The 13,734-nt window shown below is 41.2% G+C and overlaps 1 pseudogene; it reads left to right on the top strand.

Moving 5' to 3' along the window:
- Positions 1 to 544: 544 nt before the first annotated feature.
- Positions 545 to 2,303, top strand: LOC116761147 (annotated as a pseudogene).
- Positions 2,304 to 13,734: the final 11,431 nt, after the last annotated feature.

Here is a 13,734-nt window from a genome sequence, read left to right as displayed (position 1 = left end):
GCATCCCACATATTTTGATAAAGTGTGCTTTCATTTTCATTTAGCTCATAATATTTTGATGTTTCTCTTGAGATTTCTTCTTTGGTCCATGTGTTATTTAGAAGTTTATTGTTTAATCTCGATGTAGAGGCATACTTTATTTTATTGCACTTCACTTTATTTTGCTTCACAGATATTGTACTTTTATCAAATTAAAGGTTTTTGGCAACCTTGAGTCCCCAAGTCTATTGGCACCATTTTCCCAACAGCATCTGCTCACTTCCTGTCTCTGTGTCACATTTTGGTAATTCTTGCAATATTTCAAACTTTTTTCATTATTATTATTATATTTTTGGTGATCTGTGATCAGTGATTTTTGATGTTATTACTGTCATTGTTTTGAAGTGCCACAATCCATACTCATATAAGACAGCAAACAATCTATAAATGTGTGTGTTCTCACTGTTCCACTGACCAGCCATTTCCCCATTTCTCTCAATTGTCCCGAGCCTCTCTATTTCTTAAAACACAAAAATATTGAAATTATGCCAACTAATACCCTACAATGACCTCGAAGTATTCAAGTGAAAGGAAGAGTCACATGTCTCTCACTTTAAATCAAAAGCTAGAAATTATTAGGCTTAGTGAGGAAGGTATGGCAGAAGCTAAGATAGGCTGAAAACTAGGCCTCTTGTGCCAAACAGCCAAGTTGTGAATGCAAAGGAAAAGTTCTTGAAAGAAATTAAAAGTGCTACTCCAGTAAACACATGAATTATAAGAAAGTAAAACTATCTTATTGTATACAAAGAGAAAGTTTAAGTGCCCTGGATAGAAGACAAAAGCAGCCTCAACATTTCCTAAGTGAAAACCTAATCCAGAGCAAAGCTCTAGCTCTCTTCAGCTCTGTGAAGGCTAAGCACAATGAGGAAGGTTCAGAAGAAAAGTCTGAAACTAGCAGGGGTTGGTTCATGAAGTTTAAGGAAAGAAGTCCTCTTCGTAACATAAAAGTTCAAGGTGAAGCAGCAAGTGCTGATATAGAAGCTGCAGCAAATTATCCAGAACATCTAGCTAAGATAAGTAATGAAGGTGGCTACCCTGAATAACAGGTTTTCAATGTAGATGAAACAGCCTTATATTGGAAGAAGATGCCATCTAGGACTTTCATAGCTAGAAAGGAAAAGTCAATGCCTGCTTCAAAGCTTCAAAGGACAGGTTGACCTTCGTTTTTAGGGCCAATATAGATGATAACTTTAAGTGGAAACCAATGCTCATTTACCATTCTAAAAATCCTAGGGCCTTTCAGAATTATGCTAAATTGACTCTGCCTTGCTCTATAAATGGAACAGCAAAGCCTGGATAACAGTATACGTGTTTAAAAAATGGTTTACTGTATATTTTAGGCCCTCTGTTGAGAACTACTGCTAAGAAGAAAAGGTTTCTTTCAAAATATTAGTTCTCATCTACAATGCACCTGGTCACTCAAGAGCTCTGATGGACATGTACAATAAGATTCATGTTGTTTTCACACCTGCTAACACCACATCCATTCTACAGCCATGGATCAAGGAACAATTTTGACTTTCAAGCCTCATCACTTAAGAAATACATTTTTAAAGGCTATAATTGTCACAGACAGGGATTCATCTGATGAATCTGGGCAAAGTAAATTGAAAAGCTTCTGGAAATGATTCACTATTCTAAATGTCATTAAGAACATTTGTAATTCATGGGAAGAAGTCCAAATATCAACATTAACAGGAGTTTGGAAGAAGCTGATTTCAACCCCCATGAATGATTTTGAGGGGCTCAAGACTTCAGTGTGGAAGTAACTGCAGAGGTGGTGGAAATAGCAAGAAAACTAGAATTAGAAGTAGAACCTGAAGACTGAATTGCTACAATGTGGTGATAAAAGTTGAACGGATCAGGAGTTGCTTCTTATGGATGAGCAAGGAAAATGGTGTCTTGAAGTAGAATCTACTCCTGGTGAAGATGCTGTGAATATTGTTAAAATGACAACAAGGGATTTAGAATATTACACAAACTTAGGTGATAAAGCAGCAGCAGGGTTTAAGAAGAGTGGCACCGATTCTGTAAGAAGCTCTACTGTGTATATAATGCTATCAAACAGCATTGCATGCTACTACAGAGAAATCGTTCATTAAAAGAGGAGTCAATAGAGCAAACTTCACTGTTGTCTTATTTTAAAATCGCCACAGCCACCTTCAGCACCCACCACCCTGATCAGTCAGCAGCCATCAACATCAAGGCAAGAACCTCTGCCCACAAAAACATTACAACTCGCAGAAGACTCAGATGATGGCTAGCATTTTTTAGCAAGAGTACTTTTTAATTAAGGTACTTTTTAGACATAATGCTGTTGCACACTTACTAGACTATAGCATAGTGTAAACATAACTTTTCTATGCACTGGGAAACAAAAAGTTTTGTGTGACTCACTTAATTGCAGTATTTTGCTTAATTACAGGTATCTGGAACAGAACCAAAAATATCTCCAAGTTATGCCTGTATTGGGGGATTTTCTATTTGTATTTACATTATAGATTTCTAATTCAATTTCATTGTGGTCTGAGAGCAGATATGATTTCTTTTTTTTTTTTTTAATTTGTTAAGATTTGTTTTATGGTTCATAATGTAGCCTAGCTTGGTGAATGTCCCATGTGAGCTTGAGAAGAATGTGTATTCTGCTATTGTTGGATGATGTAATTTATAGATGTCAGATATATCCAGTTGATTGATGATGTTCTTGCGCTCAACTATTTCCACTCAGATTCTCTGCCTGCTGGATATGTCCATTTCTGATAGAGGGGTGTTAAATTCTCCAACTATCATAATGGATTAATATATTTCCCCTTGCAATTCTATCAGTTTTTGCCTCACATTGTTTGATGCTCTTTTTTGGGGGCACATGTCTGCTTGGAGAATTGACTCCTTTACCATTATGTAATACCCTTCTTAATCCCTAATAAATTTTGTTTTGAAGTTTGCTCTGTCTCAAATTAAGATAGTTATTTCTACTTTTTTTCATTAGCATTAGTATAGTATATTTTTCTCTTTCCAATTATTTTTAATCTATATGTGTCTTTATACTTAAAGTGGGTTTTTAATAGAGAACATATAGCTGCTTCTTGTGGGGGCCTCTTGATGACTAGGTCCCCTAAGAGTTTTTAACTCTCTGAGCTGTCCACACTGAGCCTCCAGCAATTTTCCAGTTACAGTTCAGATTTTTCTACCCAGACATTGCTTCCCATTCTGCTTGCAATTCTCTGCTCCAGTAAGCTATGCCTCCCTGTATTAACTTGTTTGAATGTCCAATTTGGGGGGTAGTAGTTTGCCCTGTGTCCTTTCCTCTCTTACGAATCCAAGAAGAGTTATTGATTCTTCAGTCTGTTGAGCTTTTTACTTGTTGTTAGGACAGAGTGGCGACTTTCAAACTCCTTATTTGCAGAACCGGAAGCCAGGACTTAGCAATATTACTATTATACAATAAAAAGTTAGTAATTTAATAAGTCCACTTATGCTACTATTCTTTATTCTGTAGTATTTAATAGGTTGGGTCTAATGTTATTGTGATTAATATAACAGTATCTTTCCTCAGAGTTTACTACAGTCTAGGAATTATGACATGTATAAGGTTACCATGAGCTCTCTAGTGTTTCACTTTTCTACAGTTCAAATTAGTATCAATTTACTATTTGCTAATTAATTTTATCACCTGCTAGTATTCATTAGTAGAGAAGAGGTTTCTGGTTCTAAAGGATTAAGAAAAATTTTATGAGAGAAAGTTTTACATTAAGAAAAATATCCCAATTTAACTTTTACCACTCACTTCCTGTAAACTGGAAAAAGATTTCTACCATTTGATTTTAGGAACAGAAAATTTGTTTATGTCACAGGCCAACAGTTCCATATAGGAGTAGAGTGTGAATATCAGTGTACTAATTCTTTTCAACCTCCAACCTCCATCCCACACTTTATGGACAAGGAAGCAAGAAAAAGCAAGGCCAAGATAGGAAAATGAGTTAAGAGCAAAGTATGTGTTAAGAATGCAGATCTCGAGGGGGACCTTGAAGATGGCGGAAGAGTAAGACGCGGAGATCGCCTTCCTCCCCACGGACACACCAGAAATACATCCACACGTGGAACAACTCCTACAGAACTCCTACTGAAGGCTGGCAGAAGACCTCAGACCTCCCAAAAGGCAAGAAACTCCCCACGTAACTGGGTAGGGCAAAAGAAAAAACAGAGACAAAAGAATAAGGACGGCACCTGCACCAGTGGGAGGGAGCTGTGAAGGAGGAAAAGTTTCCACACACTAGGAAGCCCCTCCGCGGGCGGAGACTGCGGGAGGCAGAGGTGGGAGTTTCGGGACCGCGGAGTAGTGCACAGCGACGGGTGCGGAGGGCAAAGCGGGGAGATTCCTGCACAGACGATCGGTGCTGACCGGCACTCACCAGCCCGAGTGGCTTGTCTGCTCACCCGCCGGGGCGGGCGGGGCTGCGAGCTGAGGCTCGGGTTTTGGTTTTGGACGGAGCTCAGGGAGAGGACTGGGGTTGGCGGCTTGAACATAGCCTGAAGGGGTTAGTGCACCACGACTAGCCGGGAGGGAGTTCGGGGAAAAGCCTGCACCGGCCGAAGAGGCAAGAGACTTTTTCTTCCCTCTTTGTTTCCTGGTGTGCGAGGAGAGGGGTTTAAGAGCGCTGCTTAAAGGAACTCCAGAGACGGGCGCGAGCCGCGGCTAAAAGCGCGAACCCCAGAGACGGGCGCGAGCCGCGGCTGAGGGCGCGAGCCCCCGAGACGGGCGCGAGCCGCGGCTGAAAGCGCAAACCCCAGAGACGGGCGCGAGCCGCGGCTAAAACCGCGGACCCCAGAGACGGGCGGGAGACGCTAAGGCTGCTGCTGCCGCCACCAAGGGGCCTGTGTGCGAGCACAGGTCACTCTCCACACCCCTCTTCCGCGGAGCCTGTGCAGCCCGCCACTGCCAGGTTCCCGGGATCCAGGGACAACTTCCCTGGGAGTGCGCACGGCGGGTCTCACGCTGGTGCAACATCACGCCGGCCTCTGCCGCAACGTCACGCTGCCTCTGCAGCCACAGGCCCGCCCCGCACGTAGTGCCCCTCCTACCCCCATCCCTCAACCCCCGGCCTGAGTGAGCCGGAGGCCCCGAATCAGCGGCTCCTTTAACCCCGTCCTGTCTGAGCGAAAAAAAAGACGCCCTCCAGCGACCTACACGCAGAGGCAGGGCCAAATCCAAAGCTGAGCTCCTGTGAGCTGTGAGAACAAAGAAGAGAAAGGGAAATCTCTCCCAGCAGCCACAGAAGCAGCGGATTAAAGCTCCACAATCAACTTGATATACCCTGCATCTGTGGAATACCTGAATAGACAAGGAATGATCCCAAATTGAAGAGGTGGAATTTAGGAGCGAGATCTATGATTTTTTTCCCTTTTCCTCTTTTTGTGAATGTGTACGTGTATGCTTCTGTGTGAGATCCTGTCTGTATACTCTTGCTTCCACCATTTGTCCTAGGGCTCTATCCGTCCATGACTTTTTTTTAAAAATTCTTTTTCTTAATAATTAAGTTTAATTGTAATAACTTTATTATACTTTACCTTCGTTCTTTCTTTCCTTCCTTCCTTCCCTCCTTTAGACAACGAATCACCCCAAATTGAGGAGGTGGTCTCAGGGAGCAGGATTTATGATTTTTCCCCCTTTACCTCTTTTTGTGAAGGTGTATGTGTATGCTTCTGTGTAAGATTTTCTCTGTATAGCTTTGCTTCCAACATTTGTCCTAAGGTTCTATCCGTCCCTTTTTTTTTTTTTTCTAAATATTTTTTAATTCAATAACTATATTATACTTTATTTTATTTTTACTGTATCATCTTTCTTTCTGTCTTTTTTCCTTCTTTCCCTCCTTCCTTCCTCCCTCCCTCCCTCCCTCCCTCCTTTCTTTCCTTCTTTGCTTCTTTCTTCCTTCCTTCCTTTCCTCCTTTCCTTCTTTCTTTACTCATACTTCTATTAATTCTCCCTACTTTTTCTCCCTTTTATTCTGAGCTGTGTGGATGAAAGGCTCTTGGTGCTCCAGCCAGGAGTCAGGGCTCTGCCTCTGAGGTAGGAGAGCCAACTTCAGGACACTGGTCAACAAGAGACCTCCCAGCTCCACATAATATTAAACGGTGGAAATATCCCAGAGACCTCCATCTTAACACCAGCACCCAGCTTCACTCAACGACCAGCAAGCCACAGTGCTGGACAACCTATGCCAAACAACTAGCAAAACAGGAACACAACCCCACCCATTAGCAGAGAGGCTGCCTAAAATCATAATAAGGCCACAGACACCCCAAAACACACCACCAGACGTGAACCTGCCCACTAGAGAGACAAGATCCAGCCTCATCCAGCACAACACAGGCACTAGTCCCCTCCACCAGGAAGCCTACACAACCCACTGAAACAACCTTAGCCACTGGAGACAGACATCAAAAACAACGGGAACTACGAACCTGCAGCCTGCAAAAAGGAGACCCCAAACACAGTAAGATAAGCAAAATGAGAAGACAGAAAAACACACAGCAGATGAAGGAGCAAGATAAAAACCCACCAGACCTAACAAATGAAGAGGAAATAGGCAATCTACCTGAAAAAGAATTCAGAATAATGATAGTAAGGATGATCCGAAATCTTGGAAGTAGAATGGACAAAATGCAAGAAACAGTTAACAAGGACCTACAAGAACTAAAGATGAAACAAGCAACGATGAACAATGCAATAAATGAAATTAAAATCACTCTAGATAGGACCAATAGCAGAATAACTGAGGCAGAAGAACGGATAAGTGACCTGGAAGATAAAGTAGTGGAAATAACTACTGCAGAGCAGAATAAAGAAAAAAGAATGAAAAGAACTGAGGACAGTCTCAGAGACCTCTGGGACAACATGAAACGCACCAACATTCGAATTATAGGGGTTCCAGAAGAAGAAGAAAGAAAGAAAGGGACTGAGAAAATATTTGAAGAGATTATAGTTGAAAACTTCCCTAATATGGGAAAGGAAATAGTTAATCAAGTCCAGGAAGCACAGAGGGTCCCATACAGGATAAATACAAGGAGAAACACGCCAAGACACATATTAATCAAACTGTCAAAAATTAAATACAAAGAAAACATATTAAAAGCAGCAAGGGAAAAACAACAAATAACACACAAGGGAATCCCCATAAGGTTAACAGCTGATCTCTCAGCAGAAACCCTACAAGCCAGAAGGGAGTGGCAGGACATACTGAAAGTGCTGAAGGAGAATAGCCTGCAACCAAGACTACTCTACCCAGCAAGGATCTCATTCACATTTGATGGAGAAATTAAAACCTTTACAGACAAGCAAAAGCTGAGAGAGTTCAGCACCACCAAACCAGCTTTACAACAAATGCTAAAGGAACTTCTCTAGACACGAAACACAAGAGAAGGAAATGACCTATAGTAGCGAACCCAAAACAATATATAAAATGGAAATAGGAACATACATATCGATAATTACCTTAAATGTAAATGGACTAAATGCTCCCACCAAAAGACACAGATTGGCTGAATGGATACAAAAACAAGACCCTTATATATGCTGTCTACAAGAGACCCACTTCAGAACTAGAGACACATACAGACTGAAAGTAAGGGGATGGAAAAAGATATTCCATGCAAATGGAAACCAAAAGAAAGCTGGAGTAGCAATTCTCATATCAGACAAAATAGACTTTAAAATAAGGACTATTAAAAGGGACAAAGAAGGACACTACATAATGATCAAGGGATCGATCCAAGAAGAAGATATAACAATTGTAAATATTTATGCACCCAACATAGGAGCACCTCAATACATAAGGCAAATACTAACAACCATAAAAGGGGAGATCAACAGTAACACATTCATAGTAGGGGACTTTAACACCCCACTTTCACCCATGGACAGATCATCCAAAATGAAAATAAATAAGGAAACACAAGCTTTAAATGATACATTAAACAAGATGGACTTAATTGATATTTATAGGACACTCCATCCAAAAACAACAGAATACACATTTTTCTCAAGTGCTCATGGAACATTCTCCAGGATAGATCATATCTTGGGTCACAAATCAAGCCTTGGTAAATTTAAGAAAACTGAAATTGTATCAAGTATCTTTTCCGACCACAACGCCATGAGACTAGATATCAATTACAGGAAAAGATCTTTAAAAAATACAAACACATGGAGGCTAAACAATACACTACTTAATAATGAAGTGATCACTGAAGAAATCAAAGAGGAAATCAAAAAATACCTAGAAACAAATGACAATGGAGACACAACGACCCAAAACCTATGGGATGCAGCAAAAGCAGTTCTAAGGGGGAAGTTTATAGCAATACAAGCCCACCTTAAGAAGCAGGAAACATCTCGAATAAACAACCTAACCTTGCACCTCAAGCAATTAGAGAAAGAAGAACAAAAAAACCCCAAAGCTAGCAGAAGGAAAGAAATCCTAAAAATCAGATCAGAAATAAATGAAAAAGAAATGAAGGAAACAATAGCAAAGATCAATAAAACTAAAAGCTGGTTCTTTGAGAAGATAAACAAAATAGATAAACCACTAGCCAGACTCATCAAGAAAAAAAGGGAGAAGACTCAAATCAATAGAATTAGAAATGAAAAAGGAGAAGTAACAACTGACACTGCAGAAATAAGAAAAATCATGAGAGATTACTACAAGCAACTCTATGCCAATAAAATGGACAATCTGGAAGAAATGGACAAATTCTTAGAAATGCACAACCTGCCAAGACTGAATCAGGAAGAAATAGAAAATATGAACAGACCAATCACAAGCACTGAAATTGAAACTGTGATTAAAAACCTTCCAACAAACAAAAGCCCAGGACCAGATGGCTTCACAGGTGAATTCTATCAAACGTTTAGAGAAGAGCTAACACCTATCCTTCTCAAACTCTTCCAAAATATAGCAGAGGGAGGAACACTCCCAAATTCCTTCTACGAAGCCACCATCACCTTGATACCAAAACCAGACAAGGATGTCACAAAGAAAGAAAACTACAGGCCAATATCACTGATGAACATAGATGCAAAAATCCTCAACAAAATACTAGCAAACAGAATCCAACAGCACATTAAAAGGATCATATACCATGATCAAGTGGGGTTTATTCCAGGAATGCAAGGATTCTTCAATATACGCAAATCTATCAATGTGATAAACCATATTAACAAATTGAAGGAGAAAAACCATATGATCATCTCAATAGATGCAGAGAAAGCTTTCGACAAAATTCAACACCCATTTATGATAAAAACCCTCCAGAAAGTAGGCATAGAGGGAACTTTCCTAAACATAATAAAAGCCATATATGACAAGCCCACAGCAAACATCATCCTCAATGGTGAAAAACTGAAAGCATTTCCACTAAGATCAGGAACAAGACAAGGTTGCCCACTCTCACCACTCTTATTCAACATAGTTTTGGAAGTTTTAGCCACAGCAATCAGAGAAGAAAAGGAAATAAAAGGAATCCAAATCGGAAAAGAAGAAGTAAAGCTATCACTGTTTGCAGATGACATGATACTATACATAGAGAATCCTAAAGATGCTACCAGAAAACTACTAGAGCTAATCAATGAATTTGGTAAAGTAGCAGGATACAAAATTAATGCACAGAAATCTCTGGCATTCCTATATACTAATGATGAAAAATCTGAAAGTGAAATCAAGAAAACACTCCCATTTACCATTGCAACAAAAAGAATAAAATATCTAGGAATAAACCTACCTAAGGATACGAAAGACCTGTATGCAGAAAATTATAAGACACTGATGAAAGAAATTAAAGATGATACAAATAGATGGAGAGATATACCATGTTCTTGGATGGGAAGAATCAACATTGTGAAAATGACTCTACTACCCAAAGCAATCTACAGATTCAATGCAATCCCTATCAAACTACCACTGGCATTTTTCACAGAACTAGAACAAAAAATTTCGCAATTTGTAAGGAAACACAAAAGACCCCGAATAGCCAAAGCAATCTTGAGAACGAAAAAAGGAGCTGGAGGAATAAGGCTCCCTGACTTCAGACTATATTACAAAGCAACAGTAATCAAGACAGTATGGTACTGGCACAAAAACAGAAAGATAGATCAGTGGAACAGGATAGAAAGCCCAGAGATAAACCCACGCACACATGGACACCTTATCTTTGATAAAGGAGGCAGGAATGTACAGTGGAGAAAGGACAGCCTCTTCAATAAATGGTGCTGGGAAAACTGGACAGGTACATGTAAAAGTATGAGATTAGATCACTCCCTAACACCATACACAAAAATAAGCTCAAAATGGATTAAAGACCTAAATGTAAGGCCAGAAACTATCAAACTCTTAGAAGAAAACATAGGAAGAACACTCTATGACATAAATCACAGCAAGATCCTTTCTGACCCACCTCCTAGAGTAATGGAAATAAAAACAAAAATAAACAAATGGGACCTAATGAAACTTCAAAGCTTTTGCACAGCAAAGGAAACCATAACCAAGACCAAAAGACAACCCTCAGAATGGGAGAAAACATTTGCAAATGAAGCAACTGACAAAGGATTAATCTCCAAAATTTACAAGCAGCTCATGCAGCTCAATAACAAAAAAACAAACAACCCCATCCAAAAATGGGCAGAAGACCTAAATAGACATTTCTCCAAAGAAGATATACAGAATGCCAACAAACACATGAAAGAATGCTCAACATCATTAATCATTAGAGAAATGCAAATCAAAACTACAATGAGATATCATCTCACACCAGTCAGAATGGCCATCATCAAAAAATCTAGAAACAATAAATGCTGGAGAGGGTGTGGAGAAAAGGGGACACTCTTGCACTGCTGGTGGGAATGTGAATTGGTTCAGCCACTGTGGAGAACAGTATGGAGGTTCCTTAAAAAACTACAAATAGAATTACCATATGACCCAGCAATCCCACTACTTGGCATATACCCTGAGAAAACCAAAATTCAAAAAGAGTCATGTACCAAAATGTTCATTGCAGCTCTATTTACAATAGCCAGGACATGGAAACAACCTAAGCGCCCATCATCGGATGAATGGATAAAGAAGATGTGGCACATATACACAATGGAATATTACTCAGCCTTAAAAAGAAATGAAATTGAGCTATTTGTAATGAGATGGATAGACCTAGAGTCTGTCATACAGAGTGAAGTAAGTCAGAAAGAAAAAGACAAATACCGTATGCTAACACATATATATGGAATTTAAGGGAAAAAAATGTCATGAAGAACCTAGGGGTAAGATAGGAATAAAGACGCAGACCTACTGGAGAACGGACTTGAGGGTATGGGGAGGGGGAGGGGTGAGTTTTGACAGGGCGAGAGAGAGTCATGGACATATACACACTAACAAACGTAGTAAGGTAGATAGCTGGGGGGAAGCAGCCGCAAGGCACAGGGATATTAGCTCGGTGCTTTGTGACAGCCTGGAAGGGTGGGATGGGGAGAGTGGGAGGGAGGGAGACGCAAGAGGGAAGACATATGGGAACATATGTATATGTATAGCTGATTCACTTTGTTATAAAGCAGAAACTAACACACCATTGTAAAGCAATTATACCCCAATAAAGATGTTTAAAAAAAAAAAAAAATTAAAATAAAAAAAGAATGCAGATCTCTTAAATCTGATCCTTATTTTAATTGTCTAGCCAGAATGGACAATAAGAAATAAAATTTTTCTCTCTGTGAAACTCATCAATATTGACTATCCTTTGACATGAGTTTTAAGCAACTACACTAATACATGAAGTATTTAATTGTTATTATTCTTTTTATAGGAAAAAATTCATGAAGCTATCTCCATTATAGTTAAGGAACAATAGTGCACATAGCTCTGCATAAATAACACTTTGACAAAGGAATAATACTGTGGGGCCTTTAGGGACTTTCCACCCCCTCACTTGTTCCCGTAAACCAACCTCTTGCACCACTCCTTCTCCCTATCGAAACCAATTCTTCTCCCTATCGAAACCAATTCTTCTCCCTATCGAAACCAATTCTTGGAGTTTTTCAGTTGACGGGGACTTTCCAGCCAGCGGGTAATTTTCCAGTTGTCCATAACAGGTATATGCCCTAACCGCCACAATGAACAAACAACTGTAACGGCCAGAAGGTGGGGCAAAAGTTCCTAAGCCAATGAATTCAAAAGTCACCACATTTACCCAATCATTGTGAGAATATACCCGCCCTATGAGTCAATAAACCTATAAAAAGTATGTGATTCCGCTTTTAGGGGTTCCTCATCGGCCTCCTGCGTGAGGTTCAGGGAACCCCGGTGCATCGGCTCCTAATAAACCTCTTGCGTGTTGCAACGGCTCTCGACTCTTGGCGGTTCTTGGGCGAGTTGGAATCCCTCGTAGACCGTTTGGGTTTAACATCTGGGGGCTCGTCCGGGATCCCCACTCGCCCCCGGGTCACAAGAACATCGGGAGTCGGAGGTATCAGGTAGGCTTAAGCCTAATTGTCTGTTTGTTTGTCGTTCCTTTGTTGCTAGCCGCCATTAGGAAAAAGCCGTGCGAACCGGCTTGCTGTGAAGTCTGTATTGGACTCCTGGCTAGGCAGACGTGCCGATAGCTGGTGTCCACGGGCCCCGGGGGACGCCCTGGTGGTCCATCTGGAAGGAGAAACAAATTTTGTCTCCCCTTCATCTGGTTCCGGCAGGTTATATAAGCTGCCATCTGAATTTGAGTTGGTTTCGGGTTTAAGTTCGCGGCGGCAATATCAATGTGTGTCTTTTGAAATTTTATTGTTTTTCTGTACTATTATCTTTCTTTTGACGGACGACAATGGGACAAACTATGACGACTCCTCTTTCTCTTACCCTAAGCCACTGGACCGAAGTTAGGGCTAGGGCCCACAACCTTTCGGTAGAAGTAAGGAAAGGAAAATGGCAAACGCTGTGTACCTCTGAGTGGCCTACATTTCAGACAGGGTGGCCACCCGAGGGATCTTTTTTTGTTAGATAAGGTTGGGCTAGTCAAGTCTAGGGTCTTTAACACAGGACCCCACGGACACCCAGACCAGATACCATATATCCTGGTCTGGGAAGATCTAGTTCTCTCCCCGCCTCCGTGGGTCCGGCCCTTTGTTTCCTCAACAGGCACGTCTGCATGCGCTCCAGCACAATCGGAGATATTGGCCCTGAAGAAAACCCCAGACACAGAAAAGTCATCTGCTGCCCCGGACCCGCCAAAGGCGATATATCCTGACCTGCAGTCTGATTTGCTTCTTCTAGATCCCCCACCTCCTTATCCTCCGGCCCTAAATCCCATGCCGCCCCTAGGACCCCCAGCTTCACAACCCTCCGCACCAGTAGGGCCACCTGTTATGGCGGAAGGAGGGGGTCCCTCGGCGGGCACCAGAAGCCGGAGGGCTGTTTCCCCGGATTCCACTGCTTTACCCCTTAGAGAATATGGCCCCCCCGATAACCACGGGAATAGGCCCCTTCAATACTGGCCCTTTTCCTCTGCAGATCTTTATAACTGGAAAATGCATAACCCTACTTTCTCTGAAAACCCACAGGGTCTTACTGCTTTAATAGTCTCTTGTCTTCTCCCACCAACCCACCTGGGATGATTGTCAACAGCTCCTCCAGACTCTCCTCACAACTGAGGAGAGACAACGAG

This window comes from Phocoena sinus, chromosome 10, assembly GCF_008692025.1.
Source record: "Phocoena sinus isolate mPhoSin1 chromosome 10, mPhoSin1.pri, whole genome shotgun sequence".
NCBI classification, from domain to species: domain Eukaryota; kingdom Metazoa; phylum Chordata; class Mammalia; order Artiodactyla; family Phocoenidae; genus Phocoena; species Phocoena sinus.
This window is presented reverse-complemented; position numbering and strand designations above follow the sequence as displayed.